At 46.6% G+C, this 24,632-nt stretch overlaps 1 long non-coding RNA gene, 2 other non-coding genes and 1 pseudogene across 6 annotated transcripts; 1 reads left to right on the top strand and 3 right to left on the bottom strand.

Moving 5' to 3' along the window:
• Positions 1–456: 456 nt before the first annotated feature.
• LOC127031349 (uncharacterized) lies at positions 457–11,103 on the bottom strand. Of its 4 annotated transcripts, none has more exons than XR_007768524.1 (5): positions 10,927–11,103; positions 10,034–10,115; positions 3,287–5,485; positions 2,186–2,463; positions 457–1,159 (listed from the first exon to the last, which is right to left on the bottom strand). It is a non-coding gene; the product is annotated as an uncharacterized LOC127031349 (long non-coding RNA). The 4 variants fall into 4 exon arrangements; XR_007768525.1 differs by having other exon boundaries at positions 457–2,463; positions 3,287–3,868; positions 5,351–5,485; XR_007768522.1 differs by having other exon boundaries at positions 457–2,463.
• On the bottom strand, positions 2,735–2,881 carry LOC127032001 (small nucleolar RNA SNORA79). Its single transcript, XR_007768699.1, has one exon. It is a non-coding gene; the product is annotated as a small nucleolar RNA SNORA79 (small nucleolar RNA).
• Positions 3,639–3,716, bottom strand: LOC127032004 (small nucleolar RNA SNORD126). The gene has a single exon (XR_007768702.1). It is a non-coding gene; the product is annotated as a small nucleolar RNA SNORD126 (small nucleolar RNA).
• A 12,066-nt stretch (positions 11,104–23,169) lies between the features above and the next one.
• Positions 23,170–24,105, top strand: LOC127031808 (olfactory receptor 10A7-like; annotated as a pseudogene).
• Positions 24,106–24,632: the final 527 nt, after the last annotated feature.

Genomic DNA, 24,632 nt, shown 5'->3' with positions numbered 1-24,632 from the left:
TAGGCAGCCTAGGCAATTGCCTAGGGCGCCAGAATAATTGGTGGGCGCCGTTTTGCCGGAGGGGGTGGCAGGAGGCTCTGGTGGAGCTGCCGCAGTGGTGCATGCTGAGGGTCCGTTGGTACGCGGCTCCGGTGGAGCTGCCGCAGTCGTGCCTGCGGGCGGACAGTCGGCTCCTCGCGCGGCTCCGGTGGACCGCCCGCAGGCACCACTGCGGCAGCTCCAGCGGAGCGGCGGGACCAGCGCGTGGGGCAGCGAAATTGCCGTGCGCCTAGGGCGCTCAAACCCCTAGTGCCGGTCCTGGCCAGAGGCAATACAGATTCAAGTTCCGTGAATCTAACACGGAGAGGAAATTTACCTTTCCCTCCCTGCTCTCTTTCCCTTCTCCCCACCAATTCCCTGGTGGACACAGACTCAGTTCCTTTGAGCCTTAACTAGGAGAAAAAAATCAGGCAGGTCTTAAAGCAAAACCTTTAATAAAAAAAAAGAAAGAAAAAAGTAAAAGGTTTATCTCTGCAATTGAGATGGTAAAAAGTTACAGGGTCTTTCAACTTATAAACAATAGAAAGAAACTTTCTCCAGCAGAAACACAATTTAAGCTACTTCCAGCAAGTACGCATATGCAAAAAAGAAAAACAAATTAAAAGACTATAACCGCCTTTTTTCTTATTCACAATTCTGAGTAGATAAGAGACCGTTGCAGGGAGATTGGCAAAAACCTGGTTGCACCTCTAGTCCCGTCCAGGACCCAGAGAGAACACACAAACTCAAGAAAACAAACAAAGGCTTCCCTCCGCCCAGATTTGAAAGTATTTTGTTTCCTGATTGGTCCTCTGGTCAGGTGTTGCAGGTCACTGTTTGTTAACCCTTTACAGGTGAAAGAGACATTAACCTTTAGCTATCTGTTTATGACAGTAGGACACACACATTAGATAGGGGCATTGTTATGGGGGAAAAGGGGTTAATGGCTGCCATTAACCAGTTCTTGAGTCTATAGTTAATTGCAGAGTTGCCTGACTCTGCAGTTGTGCTACACAGCTAGCAGGGGCTCTGTGTATCCATCCAGCTCTCTCTCCCTCTCCACTTTCCCCTTCAGTTTTCCAATTTTCTCCAAAATCAATAGATTCTTGGCCCTCAGCACCTCAAACATTCCCTGAAAAAACTGGAAAGGAGTGCATAGTGTTGAAAAGTGATCACATTACACATGTACAGACAAATACACAGAAATGCTATCAAATTGAGTGAGACTGTCACACACAGTAAAAAGGCAATCACATTAAAAGAATAAAACTGCAAGTTCTGCATAAGGAGGAGTTCCAAATGATTGACAGATAGGATAATTACAAAATTCTTAGATTCATCCTGCTTTAAAAACATGGTTTTGGGGAAATGCTTGTTTTTTTATGTTCAGCTGAATCCCTACAAACTCGTTAAAACTCTTGATGACCAAATGGCCCATGTTTTCTGGGATGGCCCTGGTTTTGAGGGTCCAGCTTGGCATCTCTGCTCATGACATTGAGATTTTTTCCTGACTTCCATGTAACCCAGGATGTCTAAACTCAAAACCACACATTGCTGAAGTCAGTTCACTCAGCCCTAGTGCTCAGCTCCATCTCTCTCACTGCCTCCCTGGTGTTCAACACAAGAGCTGTAATATGTAGGTGATGTGCAGTGGTGGCTGCCCACTCAGTGGGAAAGGATCTACATATTTGGGGTGGAGAGAAAAAAGGATTAGAGAGGATGACAACATTAGGAGCATGAAATAAGGGTCTGCGCTGGTGTCAGGCGACTGAGGGAGACATAATTTAAATACATTTAGGTTAAGGATTTTCAAGTCTATGGCATATGCCTGTTAAATTCCCATTAATTTTTTTAATGGGAACTGAGTGTCCAAATCCTGCGCACATTTGAAAATCTCAGCCTAATCTAAATGGTGTTGGTAGTACAAGACAGACAGTGGACACATGAAAGTAAATTCACAGAAGAGTGGAAAGTAATTTTGGACCCAGCAATATAAATAGACCAATGTTGATTAACTATCCGTAGCCTCAATTTTGTACAAGTCCACAGATATTACAGTGACTAAGAGCTTTAAAAATATCTGGGATTTTCAAAAAGCGCCTAAAGCAGCATGCCATCTAAAGCCCTTAAGTCTCCTGTGAAAATCCCAACCACAACCACTACTGACCTGGGCTGAATTCAGACCAGTGGATTACAGTTGAGAAAGCTCCATTTCTTCCTCTACTACTGAACGTTTTTACAAAAAATACCCAACTTTTACACATCCATTCTAGTTTAATCCTGTTTTTAGTACAGACTTTCCTAGACATAACTTTGAAGAGTCCTTGTAATACAGATCAGAGACAGGCCAAAACTTTTAATCTTCAGGGCCCAAATTCTCTCTTACAGTTGACATCAGTGGAGAGAAAGATACATTTTCCTTGAAGGCTCATCTCAAAATCATCCCTGTAAAGATAAGGAATCTCAGTATTAAAGATGCAGAATGCAGCACACAGTTGACTCTTGGAAAACTAGATAGCTTAACTGCACTAACCCCTCCAGCTGAGGCCAGCATAGCTCCTACTGCTTCAGCTCAGGCAATCTTTCAGCTCACATTGTAAAATTACTATCTGGTTACCATAGCCCACTGCCCAAAGTTTACAGAGAAATATGTACAGAACAGCTGGTTTTTCAACCCCATTTCTTTCCCAAAAGTCCAGTCCCTCTCTGCCTCTTTGAGTGTCTGACCCCGCAAAATTCAGACATGCCAATGGATGGCCAAACCCATCCAGGAGCATTCTGAGTGAAGAAAGGCCAAGTTTAATCTGCAATGACACAAAATCCCACTGCCCATGGCTCATGGCAGTAAGAGGAACGGTCATCACGACCACTCTCCCTTAAATGAGCAGCTCTGAAAGCAACAGGATTCCCTAGAGAGATATACCATGAATTTCCCTAATGAGCAAACCTTTACTAAGTAGTTTCCTTATTAAAATCCTGCAGAAAGGAGTTCCTATCCATGTGTGCAGAAAGATAGGGCTTTCTGAAGGCATCTGCAGCTTCAGGTAATGAAAGACAGCCTGGCAATGTTTGGAAGATCAATTCAGAGACTGTTTGTCACTGAATGAGGAATGCATGATATACGCTATGCCAGACATTTGTTACTGCTAGGTCTGCCATAGTACCTCTTTCTCGTCCCATACCTGCCCCCATGGTGACATTGGCCTGAGGTACCAATATGAGGCCATGCTAAGCAACTGGATGGATACGAACTTCCAGCAGTACTTACATCTGTGATTCCTATAAGGGATCCAGGGTGAGGAGTGAGGAGAAACCATCCAATTTTGTTTTTAGAGTTCCTGCCCCTATAGATACAAGGAGGAAATATTTCCAAGTTAATGGAGAGAGAGAGAGAGAAAGACGGGAAGGAAAAAAAAAAAAAAGCTATCAACTACATGAAAAACCTTTCCTTGCATCTATACTCTTTTCATTTGCACAAAAACCAGAACCAAGTTTCTGAAGAGTTTGCATGGATCTGCTACTTATTCTCCTCACTGTCTGGGATTTATGGTTGCATTGGAGACCATTAGAACATCAGCTTTCCCCCAAGTCAGACCTCAGCTACAGATGTTTGTTTCATTAGTCTGCTTAGGGCATGTGTGTAATCAGGGTAGATCAGGTGAAACACGGACTGAACATGCAGTTCATCACAGCAGACCCTTCCAAGTCCTACAAGTGGCAATGTGGCTGCCCCTCCCACACACAAACCACCAACCAGGACTCTGAAACCTCAAGTGACTGAGAATTTTAGCTGCTTGCTCATCCAACTGCCTCATGTTCCAACATGGGCTCCCGAGCTTCCCAACTCCACCTGCAAAAAGATGACAGATAAAATCCCCACATGCATAAACAGGTACTAGCCAGTAGAAGCAGGGAGGTGATTTCACCCATGTATATGGCACTGGTGAGTCTGATACTGGATTATCGCATCCAGTTCTGGTGTCCAAATTTTAATAAGGACGCTGAAAAATTAGAGACGGATGCCTTTCTAGGAGGGATGTGTTACTCAAATACAATCAGCGGGATCGCTAGGTGAAGTTCTCCGGCTGATAAACTGTATTTAAACTAGAGCTCAGACTAGGCAATCTAACAGTTTTGTCTGGCCTATAAAGATCTGGCTTTTCAATAAGGCCATACGGGCAGCTTCTAAGAGCACAGCAGTTCCAGCCAGGGAAATGGCACAGTGAAGTTACCTGGAGACGCAGTGAGGTGAGAAAGGCTAGTGCAGGGAACTATTTAAAAGCAGCATCCAGGGATAGGGGGGATAATGGTTGAGTTTTAGAAATGGGAAGGAGTCAGGGAGTCATAGTGGGGATTGCTCTGTGACTTTCTATGTTCCCTACGATGCAGGGAGTCAGTCTATCTAGTTATAATGGTTCCTCCAGGCGTTAAACCTTAACTACATCTACTAGATTTCATTGCAGGCTCAAAATGGGAGAGGGAGTGAATGCGTTTCTCCATCCGCAATGCAGTGGGGTCTGCTCAGGGCACATGTCATCAGGTGAAAGATGGATTGAATATACTCATGGCAGACTCTACCCATGCCCTCAGACCCAGCTGTGACACTACCAGTGACAAAGCACAGAAGGGTCTCATGGGTCTGAGAAGAAATGTCTTGTGGGCCGGGTCTCCAATCAACACCCATCCTCAAGATAGTTGTGTGGTTAAGGCTCTGGACTGGGACATCTGGGCTCAGTTTTCAGCTCTGCCACAGGCTCCCTGGGTGACCTCAAATAAATCCTTTAAAATCTCTGGTTTGGGTGCCTAACTCCACTGGGCTCCTTTGAAAAATCTCAGCCTTCAGCTCTCCTCATCTGTAATGCTGATACTTCCTGTCTTCCATCCTTTATAACCTAAGCAGACAAAGCCAACAAAATATCTTTGGGACAGGGATGGTCTCTTTAAGTGACTCTACAACCTCCAGCACAGTAAGGCCTCTAGGCAACAGTGTAATATAACTACTAATAAAACAGTGGATGGGCCCATCAAGTCAAGCATCCTGCCTCCATAGGGTGACCAGACAGCAAGTGTGAAAAATCAGGACAGGGGGTGGGGAGGTAATAGGAGCCTCTATAAGAAAAAGACCCAAAAATCATGACTGTCCCTAAAAATCGGGACATCTGGTCACCCTATACCTCCAGCAACACACCTCTGACTACTCCCCACTACCCCTCACAGAGATCAGAGCAAGCCCTGAAAGCATAGGAGCTGATTATCCTTAACTCAGCTCATGTAGGCTGTAAAACCACTCAGTCCCTTTTCTTTAAGGCCCTACTCAGCAGGAGACTCTTACCCCTTACTGTCCTGTGTGCTCCAGGTCCAGAATGTTTCATTTCAGCCCATTTTCAAGATTCAGTTACTTCATTTGTCCTCTTCAGCCCCAATCGTTTTGTGGGGTTGGGGATTCAGTCTCCAGCCTCTTCACCATCTGAAACAGGAAAAGAAACATTCATAAGACCATGATCCACAAACCCTCTTCCTCTGCTCTGCTACTGCAGCTATACTAGAGATCAGAGTTGCTTCTGGACCCATCTAAACCCAAATTCCCCAGCACACCACAGGCTAGTTCTACCTGGGCATAGCTAGGCAGGAAGAGCTAACACTATACAAGGAGGGGAAGACAGCAGGACTAAAATGAAGTCACTTCTAGGTGGAGAGAGACAGCCAGAGCAAGGTGCAACAGGAGAAGGGTGGGGGGGGATATTTCAGCACAACGGTTCTCAACTGGGGGCCCGCGGCTGGTCCATGAAGCAGGGCTGGCATTGGGCTGGCTGGCGCTGTGATAAAAGAAGTTGGGCAGGAACTCCCCCTTTTATGGGCATCCAGCAAGCCAGCAGCTATAAAATCCCTCTTAGTTGCTGTTCTCTAATTGCGCTACCTGTAAAGCAAGGGTGGGCAAACTTTTTGGCCTGAGGGCCGCATCCGGTTTCCAAAATTGTATAGAGGGCTTGTAAGGTGGGGGAGCGGAGGGGGTCTGTGCCTTCCAAACAGCCAGGCATGGCCTGCCCCCCCATCCAACACCCTCCCACCCCACTTCTTGCCCTCTAAGCCCCCACTCCCAGGAACTTCTGCCCCATCTACCACCCCCCTGTCCCCTGACGTCCCCCTGGGACTCCTGCCTCATCCAACTCCCTTTGTTCCCTGGCAGCCCCTGGATCCCCCACCACACCAACCCCCACCCTTCCTGACAGCCCCCCTGGAACCTCTGCCCCATTCAAACACCCCTTCTCCCTGTCCCCCCCCGACCCCTGCCCCAGGGGATCCCTGCCCCTATTCAACCCCCGTTCCCTGCACTCTGACCGCCCAAGCCCTATCCACACCCTCGCCCCAACGCCCACCCCAAACTCCCCTGCCCTCTATCCAACCCCCCGCCCCCTGCCATTACCATGCTGGCTGGAGCACCAGTGGCTGGCGGTGCTATAGCCACACCGCCAGAGCAGCAGGACAGGAAGCTGCATCATCCGGCTGGAGCCAGCCACGCCACCATGCAGAACAGAGCACCTGGTCAGGTCAGGCCCTGCAGCTGCACTTCCCCAGGAGCTCACATCCCTATAGCCAGAGCATTGCACTCGGGCAAGCTGAGGCTGCAGGGGAGGGGGAACAGTACGGGAACAGGCTGGAGGCGAGCCTCCTGGGGCAGGAGCTCAGGCTGTAGTTTGCCCACCTCTGCTGTACAGAGTTAAAAAAAGTTTCACTGCTATGCATAGGGAAAAAGTAGTGAGTGGGCACCTGGCCAAAAGAGCCAGTGAGAAGGCTAGAACTTTTTAATATTGAAACAAAGATTCCCTTTTTGTCTGTCTGAGGTTGTTCTCCCGGAGAGAGGGGACAGGGCAGAGCTATAGTGTAAGAAGCCTGGGGTCAGGTATGAAAAATCCTCAGTATCATACCTAGAAACTATTAATTTGGAACCCCGAGTAAGTAAGTAGATTAGGAAATGTTTAGGATGATGCATTTCGGTTTCTCTTTTTTTATTTCTTTATGGCTTGTGGACTCCTCTGTGCTAACCCCAGCTGCTTTTGTTTTGCTTGTAACTATTCTTGATGCTTAATCCTTGTAATTGTTCTTTTAAATCTAGCAATAGCCTAAATTCCCAGACGTAAATATTAATTAAAAAAAGAGAAAGAATACCTTTAAGAGTAGAATTGGATTTGTGTGTCTGAAGAGGTTTGTGCACATGTTGTTTAACTACCTGGTGGCAAGAACTGATTTCCCCATTTTTTTCCCCTTCTTTCTCAGCTCTTCCCCGGAAGCGGGGAGGAGGGTTAAAGGGCTTGAGGGTACCTCACAGGAAGGAATCCCCAAGTGCGCCTTCCTGGGCCTCAAAGGGGTTCTGCATTTGGGTGGTGGAAGCATCTACCAATCCAAGGTCAGAGAGAAACTGAAACCAAAGGACTTTAGTACAAGCCTGGAGTGGCATGTATTTGTTTTTAGAATCCTTGTGAGCTCCCCACCTTCTGCACTCAGAGTGCCAGAGTGGGGAATCAGTCTTGAAAGGGGCCTAGGACAGAAAACGCAGAGCCTCGAGCCCCGCAGACCTAAAGCCCCAAGCTCTGCCGGGCAAATGCCCCTCCTGCTCCCCTGAAGCCCAGACACCCCCCCATCCCTCCCCCCCACCCACTCACCCACCCCTGCTGGACCCTGGAGTTTTTAATAGCATTTTCTGGAGACTTCAGAGAAAAAGGTTGAGAACCCTTGTTTTAGCAGACAGACAATTGGCTAAGCTCCCTATTATGCTTACAAAGAGGGGTGGCATGTTTGTAGAAATTTTGGCAGTGCCAAGAACCCATCCCTGTCCAGACTCCACCTTCCAACCTGCCCAAGGCTCTGGGAGGGAGTTTGGGTGAGGGAGGAGGTCTGGGGTGCAGGCCCTAGGCTGGGGCAGGGGATTGGGGTGCAGGCTCTAGGAAGGTGTTTGGGGATGGGAGGGGTGCAGAGGGATGGGGTGCAGAGCTGAGAGGTTTGGAGTGTGGGGGGGGCTTAGGGTGAGAGTAGAGATATAGGTAGTGAGGGGTCTGTTTGTGGCTGGCAATGGGGGGCTTGGGGTGTGGGAAGGGCTGAGGGCAAGAGTAGGAGTGGGGACGTGAGGGCTCTGGCTAGGACTGGGGATAAGATGTTTGGGGTGCTGGAGGGGCTCGGGTAGAGGGTGCAGTGGGGGGGTGAGGGCTCTGACTGGGAGTATGGGCTCTGGGGTGGGGCAGGGTTGGGGATGAGTTTGGGGTGCAGGCAGGCTGCTCCAGGACAGGGGCCAGAGAGAAGGACTCCCCCCAGCCTTTCCGTGCCAGCAGCAGAGAGCCCTGGAGGAGCCCCTCAGCAGCACACTCACCCCTACCACCATCACTGCATGTGCTCCTAGGGCCCCTCCCAGGTCCAGGAATCTCCCTCTGCTCCCCCGTGGTGGGTGCTGGGGGGTGCTGCGTGCGTCTCCTCCCCTGTAGTTGCCCGACTGTAGCCTCACTAGGGGTGAGGGATGGGACTGTCTCCTTGTCCAGCATGAGGCAGGAGCAGTGACTGGAGGTGGGGGGGCTGTACTGGTGGAGGGTCCTGCCGGAAAAGGGAAGGGTCTGAGAGGGAAGGGCAGGCTCAGAGTCAGTGTGCCCTGGCAGTGGTAAGGGGGGCACTAGGACCCTGTGGCAGCAGTTGCTGCAGGGAAGCAGCATGGAGGAGACAAAGACAGAGATGCTGTGCTCTGAGGCCCCGGAAAAGCAAGTGGGCGCAGCAAATAGGGGCCACAGGTGGGACCTGGGGGGGCGCCCAGCCCCAAATGTTGGAAGAGCTGGGCCCGTGGCTCTGAATATTGCCCGAGAACCACGTGGGTATGGCCCTTTTAACGTCCACAGTGAGCAGACAGGATCTCAAACTTTGTTCACACCCCATGCAAGAGACCTGAACAGCTTCAGACCAATAGCATTAATTTCTCTGCAGAGGAAGAGAAGAACCAATCCTGGACGAGGAGGATTTAAAATCTGATGTTCACATCACTAAGGCAACACCAGCCTGAAGGCCTCAAGACACTCACAAGCTAGTAGGTTAGCAAGGCCCAAAAGCCACAAGTCACTCCCACTACACTCCATGATCGTAGCTGAATGCTGGATCGGTCAACACAACTGGCAACAGACACTTCGATAAGGTCAGAGCTGAAAACATCTGCTATAAGCCAAAGGCCAGAGCTGAAGGTTTGACACACCTCAGCCTGCACTAACTGGGGGAAGGGAGATAGGTGGTCTGGCAGGCAGGACCATGATCTAACGAGAATACTCTAGAGTCCTTGCTCCAGGTTGGAAATTACCAAGGCCGTTCGGGGGGAGGGGAGGGCAAGTGGGGCACTTTGCCCCAGGCCCTGGGCCCCCATGAGAGTTTTTCAGAGCCCCTGGAGCGGGGTCCTTCACTCGCTCTGGGGGCTCCGGAAACTCCAGCGGGGCCCAGGCCCCCGGAGCTTCTTCTGCTCCGGATCGTCGGTAGTGGGGGGTCCTTCTGCCCCAGAGCAGAAGGACTCCCCGCCGCCGAATTACCGCCAAAGCGGGACCCGCTGACTAAGTGCCAGGTCTTTGGCAGTAATTCAGCAGCAGGGGCCCCTGCCGCGGGTCTTCAGGGCACTTCGGCAGCGGGTCTCAGAGCGGAAGGACACCCCACCACCAAATTAACACGGAAGGGGGGGGGCCCCCACCACTAAAGACCCCAGGCCCCATGAATCCTCTGGGCGGCCCTGGAAATTACCCGTCTTGGTGAAGCCCTTAAAGAGACGTAGACAATTAAAATCCAGGAGTCCCCCTTCTCTACAGCTAGGTTGGACTCCCTTGCTCTAGCCACTGGTTCACACTCCCCCAAAGTTGGGAATAAAACTCAGGGGTCCTGACTCCCAGCCCCCCTCTTCTAACCCACTACAGTTGCTCCTAGATTTCAACAGTTTTGCTGTTATATAGAGTTTAGATCCCTGGGCAAGAGATTCCCCTTCCTCTGTAAGAAGTCAATCTCATACCAGCTCATGGCTCCCCATATCTGGAACATGGCACTGGTCCAAAGCAATTGTTTCCTCCCAGCAAATCAATTCCATTTTCAGCCTAAAATGAAGGGATACAAACAGTGGTTTAGGATACACAGACCAAAACTTGGCAACCAGAACACATCCAACACCACCACAGCTATTACATTAGAGACAGGAGCAAAATGGAGGTCTGGAGGGACCTTCAGCTCCCATCCTTCCCCCAAACACATCCCCCACATGAGCAATCTCACCACTGCCAGCAGCGCTTCTGAACCCCAAGTCAAACCCGCTCCCAGCTCATTCCACACCCCGAAGGAGGCTGCTAGCCCTAGAACACGTGCAGAAGTGGGAAGCCACCTTTCTAACCCTGCTCCCCCTGCAAGGGCGTCCTTTGTTCAGCCTTCCCCCGCCTCCTCCCATGTGCTTTTTCCTCTTAAAGGGACATACACCCGTACACAAAACTCCTGCTGTTTATTATGGTTTGGTTACAGCAGCAGGAGCTGGCCCCAGGACTTTGCTCCCCCTCGAGGAGGATTCACTGGATTAAAGGGCAGAATTTAGCTCCTGGGTTCGCTCCCGAGCTCTGCAGCACGCTCCCTGCCTGCCCTGAAACAAGTCACCACAGCACATCGGGGCGGGCGGGGGAGAAGAGATGAGTAGAGAGGGGTAATAAACTCTTTCCACAGCACGTGTCGCTTCATGCAGGCCTGAAGAGAAACGCTGTGGCCAGCCACATGATCATTTATTAAAACTCAGGGACAAATCAGGCCAGCCGTTTCGCCCAGATACTGCGAATTCAATGGGAATTTCAGCACAATCTCACAGTTTTAACAGACCATTTTCCCACTAACCTTCTGCCTTCGACCCCACCTAACGAGGTGACCCACCTGTTCTGAATTCAACAGCCCCAGGGCCCGAGTCCCTCCGCCGGAACACCGCTCTCTACCACCTACAGTCTGAACACGGGGTTCGATCCTAACACGTGGGTAGCCAGCAAACGATTCAAACCGCATTAGGGAACTTGCAACTTCCCCACCACGCTAACCTAGATCTCGGAGTATAGAAACAGGATACAGGAAGCACAGTGAGGGTGAAAGAGAGACAGATAAGAGGAAGCGGTAAGTGGGACAGAGAAGAGAGCTGCTTTGCCATTGGCTGAGAACAGGAACTAGTCAGTGTTATTTCTCTGATTGAAGTGAACGAAAGGCAGAAACATTAATCCGTGGCTTCAATCCATGTGTCGAAAGACCTTTACAGAGCTGATTGTAGGAAAATGTGTGTGACAGAAACCCGTGGTTTTCTGTGAAATCTCAAAGATTTTTCAGTCTGTATTAGGGAATACAATCTTGAGCCAACATTTGAAAAGCTAGGCTGAAGTTTTCAGAGGCACTGTCCAGAAATCCGTATGGGGGCTGTAAATTGGGCTGACATTCAAAAGGACTGAGCAACCCTGCTCAGCATTTCTGAAAGTCACTTATTTAGGAGGCTAAATCAGAGTTTAGGAATCCGAATTTAGGCTCCCAGTTTTAAAAAAAAATTAGCTCTGTAATGGTGGGGTCATTTTGATGTCCAAACCCCTTACAAATAGTGTAATATCAATAAACATATTTCACATTTATATATCACTTTGGATTTTCCTCATTCTGAAGTCCCAGGACTGGAAAATATGGAAAGATACTGGCAGTAGGGAGCCAGGTCGTTTAGGCACCTGAAGATGCTGAAAAGTATCTAGTGGGATTTCAAAAGTACCTAAGCACCCTAACTTCCATAGGCACCTAATACCCTCACAAACCTTTGACAATCCTAATATATATCCAGATTCAGAGTCAACAAAGGCTGGGGGGAGGCATCGGCAATGCAGGATTTTTAACATTTGTGGGTAACATAAATGTGGAAAATCTTGGCAAAATCTGCAAAGGAAAATAATGAAATCTCTTGTGTACCATGCTTCCTACCATACTGTTCTCTCAGTTACACTGACATAACCCTGTTAACCTCAGTGGAGTTGCTCCAGTTTCAAACTGGTGTATTTCACAGCAGAATTTTCCTTTCCTTGTGTAGCCCAAAGGTAGGCATTATTGTCACCATTTTACAAGTGAGAAACAGGCTCTGAAATAGATGAAGGTGCAGCTCCTCAAAGGTATTGAGGTGTATAACTCTCACTGGGAATTAAACACCTAAATATCTGTGAGATCTGGGCCCAAGTTACTTGTCTGAGTCGCTGGCCCAGCTGAGAATAGAACCCAGATGTTCTGATTCATTCTCCTCCCAAAATTGGGAATAAAACCTAGGAGTCTGGATTTTCAACCTCTCTCTCATCCTCAGCAGTGAAACCAGATGCAAATAATTCATTTAGCTTTTCTGCAAGGGCCTGGTCTTTCTGGAGTGCTCCTTTACCACCTCGATTGTCCAGTGACTCCATTGATTGTTTGGCAGGCTTCCTGCTTCAGATGTACCTAAACATTTCTTTGCTGTTAATTTTTGAGACTTTGGCTAGTTGCTCTTCAAATTCTTTTTCAACCTGCCTAATTATTATACTTGACCTGCCAGAGTTTGTTTCTTTCTATTTTCCTCAGTAGGATTTAACTTCCAATTTTTAAAAGATGCCTTAATGCCTCTAACCACCTCTTTAATTTATTTTTAAGAAAGAAAGAGAAGTACTTGTGGCACCTTGGAGACGAACAAATTTATTTGGGCATAAGCTTACGTGAGCTAAAACTCAATTCATCAGATGCATTGAGTGGAAAATACAGTAGGAAGATATATACACACGCACAGAGAACATGAAAAGATTGGGGTTGCCTTACCAACTCTAATGAGACAAAGCAATTAAAGTGGGCTATTATCAGCAGGAGAAAAAAAATCACTTTTAAAGTGGTAATCAGGATGGCATATTTCAAACAGCTGACAAAAAGGTCCGAGTAACAGTAGGAGCAAAAATAGCACGGGGAAATAACTTTTACTTTGTGTAATGACCCATCCACTCTCAGTCTTTATTCAGGCCTTATTTGATGATGTCCAGTTTGCAAATTAATTCCAGTTCTGCAGTTTCTCATTGGAGTCTGTTTTTGAAGTTTTTTTGTTTAGGTCTGTAATTGAGTGACCTGGGAGGTTGAAGTGTTCACCGACTGGTTTTTGAATGTTGTAATTCTTGATGTCAGATTTGTGTCCATTTATTCTTTTGTGTAGTGCCATGGTGGTACTTTAGTAGTCCTCTTACTATGTTTTTTAATTTGGAGTAGACATTTAATTTGAAACTCTGTTATGATGTTTTAAAAAAATTTCCATGCAGCTTTTAGGCATTTCATTTTTGTAACTGTGCTTTTTAATTTCCATTTAACAAGCTTTCTCATTTTTGTGTAGTTTCCCTTTCGGAAATTAAATGCTACTGTGGTCGGTTTCTTTGGTGTCGTTCCCCCTTTCTCCCCCCGCCAAGGATTTTACATTTAATTATATCATGGTCACTAATACTGTGTGTTTCAACTATATTCACCATCTGGACCACATCTTTTGCTTCATTTTGGACTAAATCAATGGTGGCCTCTCCACTTGTTGGCTCCAGGACTAGCTACTCCAAGAAGCAGATATTCATGGTGTCTAGAAACTTTATCTCAGCATCCTGTCCTGACATGTACCCAGTCAATATGGGGATACAGTAGAACCTCAGAGTTATGAACCCCAGAGTTACGAACTGACCAGGCTAATGGAAGGTGCAGGCAGGGGGTGTGGCAAAGGTGTTCAGTTCTATGAGACTAGAAAGTTGGCAATCCTAGCTCAGAGGCACCATGGGAGATGTAGTGTATTCCCTGCCTCTATTTCCAATCAGCTGCTGCCAGGCCGGCCTGGCCATCTCCTTTCTAGGGTGAGGAGCCAGCAGTATGACACTGAAAGCGGAAGCTGCCGTGATGCTGGGGAGTGGTCCGCGATGCTCCGGGAGGTGCCGACCTTGCTGGGAAGGGCCCTACCCTCCCATGGGAGATGCTGTCTTCCCGCCACGCCCCATGGGCTGCTCTGCACCAGCCCCAGTGCACTGCGGGGGATGCAGACTCCAGCTTGCTGCCCTGCAGCAGGGACCCCCACAGCCCTACCCCTCCTTACCCACCCCAACTCCCCAATACCCGCCAAGTGTCTCCAGTCTCAATGCTCCAATCCCAGCCAGCCCTCACCCTTCTCTACTAGCTCCGAAACCCCTGTTATGGAAGCGGGGCAACCTCCACCCACTGTTCCCAGTCGGAATCCTTTAGCGAGATTATTGGGTGACGTCACTGTCAGTCACTATCCCGATCAGACTCTAATGGAGCGTGCACTGGGGCAACATATTTTAGAGTGGTAGCCATGTTAGTCTGTATCATCAAAAAGAATGAGGAGTACTTGTGGCACCTTAGAGACTAACAAATGTATTTAGGCATAAACTTTCATGGGCTAAAACCCACTTCATCGGATGCATGCAGTGGAAAATACAGTAAGAAGATATATATATACACAGAGAACAAGGACTCTGTGTATACAAGGACAAGTGCAGCGTCCTGCACTTAGGACGGAAGAATCCCATTCATTATTACAAACTAGGACCTAATGGCTAGGAAGCAGTTCTGCAGAAAAGGACCTAGAGGTTACAGTGGACGAGAAGCTGAATATGAGTCAACAGTGTGCCCTTGTTGCCAAGAAGGCTAACAGCATTTTGGGCTGTATAAGTAGGGACATTGCCAGCAGATTGAGGGACATGATCATTCCCCTCCATTCGACATTGGTGAGGCCTCATCTGGAGTACTGTGTCCAGTTTTGGGCCCCACACTACAAAAAGGATGTGGAAAAATTGGAAAGAGTCCAGCAGAGGGCAACAAAAATGATTAGGGGGCTGGAGCACATGACTTATGAGGAGAGGCTGAGGGAACTGGAATTGTTTAGTCTGCAGAAGAGAAGAATGAAGGAGGATTTGATAGCTGCTTTCAACTACCTGAAAGGAGGTTCCAAAGAAGATAGATCTAGACTGTTCTCAGTGGGGAAGGTTTAGGTTTAAGTTGGCTATTAGGAAAAACTTGTTCACTAGGAGGACGGTGAAGCACTGGAATGAGTTACTTAGGGAGGTAGTGGGATCCCCTTCCTTAGAGGTTTTTAAGGTCAGGCTTGACAAAACCCTGGCTGGGATGATTTAGTTGGGAATTGGTCCTGCTTTGAGCAGGGGGTTGGACTTCAGGGCAGGAGTGGGTGACCACCCCGCTACACACAGAGCTGGTTGGATGCTCTTTGATCACAAAAATTCTTCAGCAAATGTTGCTGTTCTTCACTGAATAATTTACACCACGTAGCAAGTGACTAGTGATTTTCAGAGGGTGGGCGCACAGCACTTTCAAGGCCATTTAAAATGTCTCCTGTTGGGCACTGAAAAAGGAGACTTACAAAATCATGAGTCAAGTCTGAAAATCTTGGCTTTATCCAATTTTTTTTTACATATACAGATAAGAACATAAGAACAGCCATACTGGGTCAGACCAAAGGTTCATCTAGCCCAGTATCCTGTCTGCCGACAGTGGCCAATGCCAGGTGCTTCGGAGTGAATGAACAGAAAGGCAATCATCACATGATCCATCCCGTCATCTATAGAATTTCTGGTTAAAATGTTTTAAAGCTCCTAAGTCCCATTTCAAAAGCACCTTATTCACTTAGGAACCCCCTGATGAAGGGAATTAGGCACTTTTGAACATTTTGCCCTCTGTCTCAGTAGGCATTTGCAGTGCACTGTAGAAGCCTGAAGGGCAAAGGAAATGATCATAGTTTCATTTACCATAAATATTACCTTTCTCCTGTGCCAGGAATGTAGGATTATCATCCTTGTTTGGGTCATGAAGCAGATAGCAGCTGATGGGATTGTGTCAATTCATCTCTTTCTTCAGTTCATCAAGTCTTTTTTCAAGTGGTCCAGAGTTTGGTTGGAAGAAGACCAGCCCACTGGCCAGAACCTGTGTCATTCTGGAAAAGCAGCACCAGAAATGATGTTACCCTTTTCCTATCCTCTTTATAAGAGACAGGAACCTCACTTGAGCGATCTTGTGAAAATCTCTTCCAAAGGGAATCATTACAATGTTGTGCATTATAAGCATTTTTTTTAACTCTGACAAAATCTGAAGAGATCTTGTGGATCTGTTGGATAGAGAGGCTTGGGGCCATAAGCTGAGAAACTGCTCCTTTTGTTTCTAGCGCCTCATGTGTTTGGAGATGCAGGACTTGGTACATCTCTTGTAAATAAACAAGACTACATCTGAGTGAACACCATCCTCTACTGGCTTCTGCTTCCAGCTGGGAACTCCCCCAGAGTCCTGAACTGTGACTAGCTGCTTGGGTTGGAAAGAGGCAACAGTATTATTGTTGCCATAGTTCACAGAGGCCCTGTCATGGACTAGGCACTGCAAAAGGCAGAACAAAAGGACAATTACGCCCCAAAGTGCTGACAACATGGGTGCTGGGGCGAGCCCTCCTTTAGGGAGGCTAGCCCCTGGCTTCGCTCCTTCTGCCCATGGCCGGAGCCCCGAGATCCCTTGCCTCCTGTGGCCGGAGCCACAAGTACCTCTCCTCCCCTGGCCGCAGGGGCAGTAGGCTGGCCAAAGCCCTGAGTACCCCCCAACTTGATTGGAGGAGCCTCGGGCTGGGCGAAGCCCTGAGCATCCCCCACCCCACAGGAGCACTGGACTGGCAGAAGCCGTACCATGCCTCCCCTCCCAGGACCCAACCCTCCCAGGGGAAAATCCAAAGGATCTGTTAGAAGATGCTTTTGATATTCCCTATGCAGGTTTCGGGGCGGATGAGGACATGGTATGTGCCACCTCAGCCACCCCAGAACCTGCATGGAGCATAATAAAACAAAAATTTTGCCACCAAACCCAGGAACTAGGGTCTGGCGGGTGTGGCTGTGGCAGCACTGAGGATGGCAGAGCCTCCTCTGGCCTATTATACCCACCGCCCATGGCTGACAATCTAAGGAACCCACCACAGTGTTCACTGAGTGACAACACAGTAGTAAGTGAGGCCTGGGGCACAGAGTCACAAAGGTATTTAGGCATCTAAACCCCAGCTTTTAGCACTTAAGGCCCAGATTTAGGCTCCACCATGATCCACAAAACCCCTGCTTGACTGCTGCCTCATCCTGTAGGTGCCTAAGTGTTCAGGGTAAAAGTTCCCTCAGAGTCTGAGCAGTTTATACCACAATTCCACAAAGTACTTGAGGACATGCTTAACTTTAAGCACAAGAGAATTCTCAGAGTTCCATGGGACAACAAACATCCTTAAAAACTAGGCACATGTTTAGATACCTCACTGAATTGGGGCCGTAAAGAACAAGCCTCAGAAAGCAAATTCACTGATGGTGTGAGTTGGAGTAAGGCCTGGAATCAATCCAGCCATAGGGCCACCCACTCAGCAAAGTATTATGATACCACTGTCTGTCAACGTTGCCCCACAGCAGATTCCAATACTCTCTGGAAGTAGGCAACCTCTGTATCTCTGTGGTTCCAAAGGCAACCTTCCAGCCTAAAGGCTGCTCCCTGGATCCTGTCTTAATTCAGTCCTGGATACAGAATCATTAGAACTATTGTGGGATCTTTTCCTGAGCAAGGACTCAACAAGAGAAGTGCTGCATTCTTTATATCTTGGAGTCTTGGAATCTAAATTAGTTAGGCACCCAGTCCCTCAGGATCTTTTGAAAATCCCAGCCTATCCAAAGAACAGATGCATTTCTGAATGATGCATTCAAATTCAACCATAATTTGCTAGATGCAGGAAACACTTGGTGGATTCTCTGCAATGTGTTATGTGAGAGTTCAGACCAGATGACCACAGTGGTCCCTCCTGCCTTTGAAATCTATTAATCTATGGATTTTGCAGATCACTATTCATAAGACAATAGAACAGACTGCCTTGGGAAGTTGTGGAAGCTCCTTCACTGGAAGTTTTCAAAAGGAGACTGGATAGACATCTGTCTTGGATGGTTTAGACACAACAAATCCTGCATCTTGGAAGGGGTTGTGGTGCCTTCTAACCCTATGGTTCTATGATTGGCTCGAATGGTACAACTCACATGTCAAAAGTAAGGATGAAGAAAGTACTAGGGTCCTAAGTAACAACACAAGAACATTGTGCTAAAGATCTACCAAAAGTTGGACCCTGCAGGTGATGGGTCTTTGCAAACCACATTTTGCAAAATAGTTACTAACTTTGGGTTCCTCAATTTAACATCAACCAATGTGGGCTTTCTCTCCAAAATTGTTGCACATTCACAACCCCAACAGAAATCCATGCAAACTTAGAGTGCTCAGCAAATCGGAAAAACCAGGTCTCCATTCTCACAAACTGGGCACCAAAAAGTGGAGGCACCCCGATTAGTGGACAGGCTGCACAATTTTGGCCATCGGGCTTGAATTATTTTTGGAACTTCTGAGAAGCTTCAGCTCTCGTTGGCTTTAGTATGATCTGGAGGTGGTCAGCAATGCTGGAATTTAGGCCCAAAGCTGTAAACCACTTTTGGAAATAATCACCAAATATTTTAGTTGTTCTTGTTTTTTTAATAGATTAATGGATCTGATGGCCAGAAAGACCCATTAGATCAGCTAGCCTGACCTCTTGAATAGCAAAGGATGGATAATTTCACTTGGTTACCCCTGTACTGATCCCAATAACTTATGTTTGAAAGGCAACCAGTCTGGACTGGAAGTTTTTAAAAGACTGAGAACTCACTGTTTCCCAAGTGCTGGCATTCGCAGCCCGTGGGAACTTGACGACTTGGATACAAAAGTCGTGCATGAATTAAACAGTTTTCAAACTATTTAATGTGGCCGACAAATTGGCCCAGTGCAGAGCTCCAGATTACATTAATTCAGGGAGTAGTTTATGCATAGTCTCAACACAAGCTTTGTTCGCCCATTCCTGAGAGGTGCTGAGCACACACAGCTCTTGCTGGCTTCACAACCAGGGTTCAGCTCCAAATTCATTCTATGTAATTGAGTTGGGCGCAATTCTTCACTCTTTGGGCCTGATCCTGCCACCTTTACATGAGTAACCATAACTCACTCTAGTGACCATGCTGGCTTTGCTATGAGCACATGCATGGGTAACTACTAGCTGTGTGAGTAAGGGCTTCAGGAGGAGGCCACTTTGGCAAGCAAAACTCAGTGGACGACTCAGTGGATTGAAGAAGACCCTTAGGGCTATGTCTACACTGTAGGTGGATGTGAGCCCCCCAGCCTGAGAAGACAGGCTCGTACTAGCCCCAATGAGTGAAAACTAGCAGTGTAGACATTACGTCTCAGGCAGCAGATCTGGCTCTCAAACACAGGTCACACCCTGCATCTCTGCAATGTCCACACTGCTAGTTTTAGTGCCCTAGCTGGAACCAAGCTAGCTCCCATCTACGATATAGACATTCCCTTAAGGACCCAATCCTGCAACCCTTATTCTTTTGGGCAATGTGTGATCGTTGCTGAGGAGGGCAGGAGAACTCTGGGACTAACTGCTAGAGGAAGAATTACTCACTTGAGTGCTGAAACATTGGTTGATTATGTTAAACTTCATGAATCCTTGCTATTCACACTGGTGTTCAAGGCAGACAGTGCTCTGGGTAGGCTGCAGTTGTTTGTGGAGATCAGTGAGATCACCCATAGGGACTTGTATTCCTAGACATGTTCTTTGGCTCACACTTATATCTGCCTGATGAGCCACAGAAGAAATGGCCCTTTCTTCTCAAGGCAGGTGAGAAACGTTCTTGATTTTATTAGAGAACTAATAATGATATTGTCTCACATTGTTCTTTAAGCTATGTATTGAGAGCTAGGTGGGATGCACTGTGCTTTACAATGGAAGTAAAGACATGGTCTTTGCTCCTAAGAGCCTATTGACTCATCTGATCATGGCAAGACAAAATGCTAGGGGAGATAACAATAGGCAATGGATGGATGGAGTGGGACAGAACACACACAACTGGGCAATGAGCATTGCTTGGCTAGTAGCACAGGCATCTTTCTTTCTTTCTTTCTTTCTTTCTTTCCTTCAGGACTGGAAATATTATTGGAGACATTCTAGAATAAGGTGATGGTCCGAAGACTGAAATGAAGGTGGAGAGAGATGTTTTGTGCAGAACTGGTTCAGGGAAGGCAGTTCATGCCTTTGAGTACCATTTCCACTGAAGTGTAATGGGAATGAGGTGCCCAAACTGTCAGGCAGCTTTGAAAATCTCAGCCTGGCAGCCACGGAGAAGGTGCAAATGTGCTGGTGAGAGAAGGGCATAAAAGGGGTCTGGAAAGAAGTGGAATTAATGGGGTAGGGATCTGACGAGGAGTGTATGGTGTGGCCGTGGACCTGGGTCCATCCAGGAGCTGGAAGAAAGGAATAGGAGAGATTGACGGGCTGGGAATATTTTATATTTTCCCATAAAGCTAGTGTGTGTTAGCTGGTGAAAGACCTGGTTTATCTGGGAGGGGGTTGCAAAGGAAAAGGGTGAGGGAGATGCAGACCTCTTCCTATCTTTACCCATTGTTACTGAACTTTTCTTGTCCACCTGTTTCATCCTGCCTGTAAGTTCTCTGGGGCAGGTGCTGTCTCTTGAATACATGTGTGTGAAACACCCAGCACAACAGGGAAGTGATTGGTAATTGAGGCCTGTATATACAAAATTGGTACATTCTCTTTTTTTATTTACTTGAATCATCCTTTTTTGATGGAAAACTGTTATTCTGGAAAACTTTCACCCAGCTCTAGTCAAAAGAGGGAAGCTAAAGATACAGTACTAGGAATTAGGGTTAAATATTTTGTTAATAGCAGTAGCCAAAAGTATTGCAGTATGCCTATTATAGGCTGCTGTGTTTTGGATAATTACTGTAAAATTACTTAAAAGGATGAAAATTATATTTGTTGATTTTTTATTATCAATACAAAAATGAGGAGAAAAAGCATGAAAAAGAAAATTTCCTAAGACATAATGTCTATCTAGCTGTCTAGTTAATCATTAATCATTAAATTAAACAAATGGGCAAACTCTATGTGTTTGATTGCTGTAATTGTTAATCTCTTACTATCAATTCAATAAAATCTTGGTATTTATTTTTAAATTTTATCTATAAAGGTAAGATTTTCCATTTTTGATATTTGTCAAAGTTTTCAGTGGTAAATAAAGTTATTATCATTGTGAGCGTAGGGTGACCAGACAGCAAATGTTAAAATTGGGATGGGGGTGGGGGATAATAGGAACCTATACAAGAAAAAGACCCCAAAATTGGGACTGTCCCTATATAATCGAGATATCTGGTCACCCTATGTGAGGGAGATGTCTATATTATTTTATGAATATTCTTCATTCGTCTATTTGTTTGCTTGTATTGGTGTAGGTTGCTATATTGTTACAAAGAGGTTAACTCTCACCCAAGTGGACCGCAGGTAGGCAGGAAGAAAGGTATAATTTTCAAATTGCACCATTCACCAATACTTATCAGGACAATTTAGGTGTCAATCCCTTTGATGTTTACCTGTGACTGAGTCCGAACCTCCAGCTTGATATGGGGGTGAGGGGAGAGATTCAAGCGGGAAAACTGAATCAAACAACTTTGCAGTCGATGAAAACCAGAGCCTTGGAGCTTGGCAGAGACAGACACAGGAAGAAAGGGAAAATAGACTGAACTCCAATCCTAGAAGCATGGGTGTTTGGTTAAACTTTAAGTAAGACAGGTACATGTAGGCCTTCTGTTGTTTAATTGTTATGCTTTGATTCCTGCTGTTGAGATTAAATGATACTTTGTTTTGAAAAGGCTGTTTTGTGATCACTGGATTCACCACTAGTCCCAGATCCCAAAGAGAAGCCTTGCAGGGCAGCCAAATCCAGCTGGGCCTGTGGAGCAAACACAGTTGGTACCCAACGAGTTGTACCCTTGTCTGATAGTGGGAGAACTGTCGGATTCCACCCCAGAGAGGTGAAGGCAAGAAACTTATCACCAGAACAGGTTGCATTCAGGGAGATGCTGAGAGAGGTCAGAGTTGCTGCTAGCCCTGAACTGTGACAACCATTATTAACTGGTCATTTGTTTCATGATGATTTCCATCAATCAAAGCATCTAACTGAAGCTGTAACCCTGCTTCTGAAACAAGATTCATGCAGATGTTCCCTTATGCCCATGCAGAGTAACATCCTTCTTAATGGTAGTTACCATGTTCATTATGCTACTTCTAGGGGCCAACCAAGCATGGGCCCTTTAGGGCTAAGTATGGATAGACATAGAATAAAAGAAAGTCTCTGTTCCAAAGAACTTTTAACCTAAATAGAGAAGTCAGCTAAAACATAGGAAAAAGGGAGAAAACATTGATTTCAGTTATCTCCACATGGGCTACAGGTTAATCAACATGAATCTGATTATAAAATCAGGGCCTGAGAAATGGAGTGTGAATACATTCTGTGTGAAATATTTATGACTTTCTAGTATTAGACTCAAGAAAATCATAATCCCAATTTAATGGGATTTTTGTCTCAAGTAATCTTGATTGCGCAGGTCAACATTCTTATATATGTTGAGTTAGTATCTCACTGCTTGAATGGTCATATTGAAATCAGCAGTGAGACTGGAATTTTCAAGTTCACAAAGGAATGAGGTGCCCAAATCTCATTGAAATTAAGAAGCATAATTTTTTTAGGTTCCTTTGAAAATCCCAGCCTGAGAGAAAAGGTAACAGAATTTCTCTTTTGAAATTAGGGGCATGCATTGGTGACTAAGGTATTATTGACCAAAGAGGTAGAGTCTGATGCATAGTCCTTTATTTCCTCTTCATTCAAGCCCACTCGTAGACTGCACTTAAGAATAAATACTTTGGCCAGCTCTAGTTATGAGTTGAGTTGAGGGAGAAAAGTGTTTCTGTTTCATGAAAGATTTCAATATTTTGAAACCGAGTTTCATTCTAAATGGAAACCACCATTTTTGACATTTTCTGTGGAAAGAAATAGAACCCCGTTTTCAGGACTATGTGGCTGCTGGGCTTCTCTAGAGCCACAGACTTTCGAAGAAAGGCATCCAATCTTGGTTGATAGAAGGCCTGGAGATGGTGAATACACCATGTAATACCTGTCTCTGTTTGTCTTCCAGTTGAACACTTATGAAGAAATTATGAACTTGAATCGAACAGTGGTGACTGAGTTTCTTCTTCTGGGATTTTCTACCTCTCCAGAGAGGCAAGTTTTACTCTTTGTGGCACTGTTAGCCATTTATCTGGTCACTGTGGTGGGAAACCTCCTCATTATCCTTGTAACTTTGGTGGATCCTTTCCTTCACACCTCCATGTACTTTTTCCTCTCTAATTTGTCTGCCTTAGAGGTTGGTTACACCTCGGTCACTGTCCCCAAAATGCTGGTGAGCCTCATCTCAGGGGATAAACACATCTCCTTTGCTGGCTGTGCCATGCAAATGGGCTTCTTCCTTTGCTTTGGGAGCACGGAATCTTCCTTTCTGGCTACCATGGCATATGATCGCTACGTGGCAATATGCAACCCCTTGTGTTATACCATGATAATGAACAAGAAGGTGGGTGTCCTTCTGGCAGCCACTTCCTGGACTATCGGCATCCCAGCCCAGGTAGTGCAGACCGGTTTGGTGTTCACCTTACCCTCTGTAGCTCCAGAGAGATCAACCATTTCTTCTGTGATGCAGCCCCTCTGCTGTTGCTGGCCTGTGCTGACACCTCCATGAATGAAACCTTGACTTACATCATGGTCACTTTCTTTGGAATGGTGCCCTTTGCACTGATCCTGTTGTCCTACATCCAAATCATTGCCACCATCCTCCATGATGCCATCAGCTGAGGGCAAGAAGAAAACATTCTCCACCTGCTCCTCCCACCTCATTGTTGTGGCCTTATTCTATGGTTCTGGCATCCTCCTTTATTTACAACCTAGATCCAGTGAATTTCCAGACTGCGCTAAACTTCTCTCCCTGTTCTACACTGTTTTGCCTGCCATGTTGAACCCTTTTATCTACAGCCTGAGGAACAGGGATATCCAAATAACCTTGAAGAGAAATATGTGGAACAAAATGGTTCCTCGCTAGCGCTGAGTGGGAAATAGATTTTCCAGCTTGTTCTTCCTTAGGATGAATCTAAGGCCTACTAAAATTTTTGACAAAGAACAAGAGCAAGACCCATCCACCCCAGAATAGCCGGGTCATTAAACCCATGGGCAGCAGGTAAAATAGGCCAGGGGAGACTAATCCCCCACTAACCCAGGCTGTGGTCCCACCCACACTCTGCTGCAAGGCTCCACCCTCTCCCGCAAAGCCAGCAGGGGCTCAGCTCTGGGTTTCCTGGTTCAAAACAGGGAGAGCAGGGATTCGAATTCAGCTCACCCACGTCCCTTGAAGCACCAAGCTATATCCTCCAGCTTCCAGCTCTGTAGAGCTTTAAATATGGAATTATTTATAGAAAGAGAACAGCTCCCACCAGCACAATTGATAGACTAACCCCAGACTCCTCAGATCAATGTCCTAACCCCAGTCTACCCTTGGAGTGGGCTCTCTTCTTTAGTTCAGATCCCATTCTAGACCAATGAAACATTCATCAAAACCAAAACTTTCCCTCC

The sequence above is a fragment of the Gopherus flavomarginatus genome, chromosome 11, assembly GCF_025201925.1.
Source record: "Gopherus flavomarginatus isolate rGopFla2 chromosome 11, rGopFla2.mat.asm, whole genome shotgun sequence".
NCBI classification, from domain to species: Eukaryota; Metazoa; Chordata; order Testudines; family Testudinidae; genus Gopherus; species Gopherus flavomarginatus.
The sequence above is the reverse complement of the archived record's forward strand: the minus strand, read 5'-3'. Positions and strand labels throughout refer to the sequence as shown.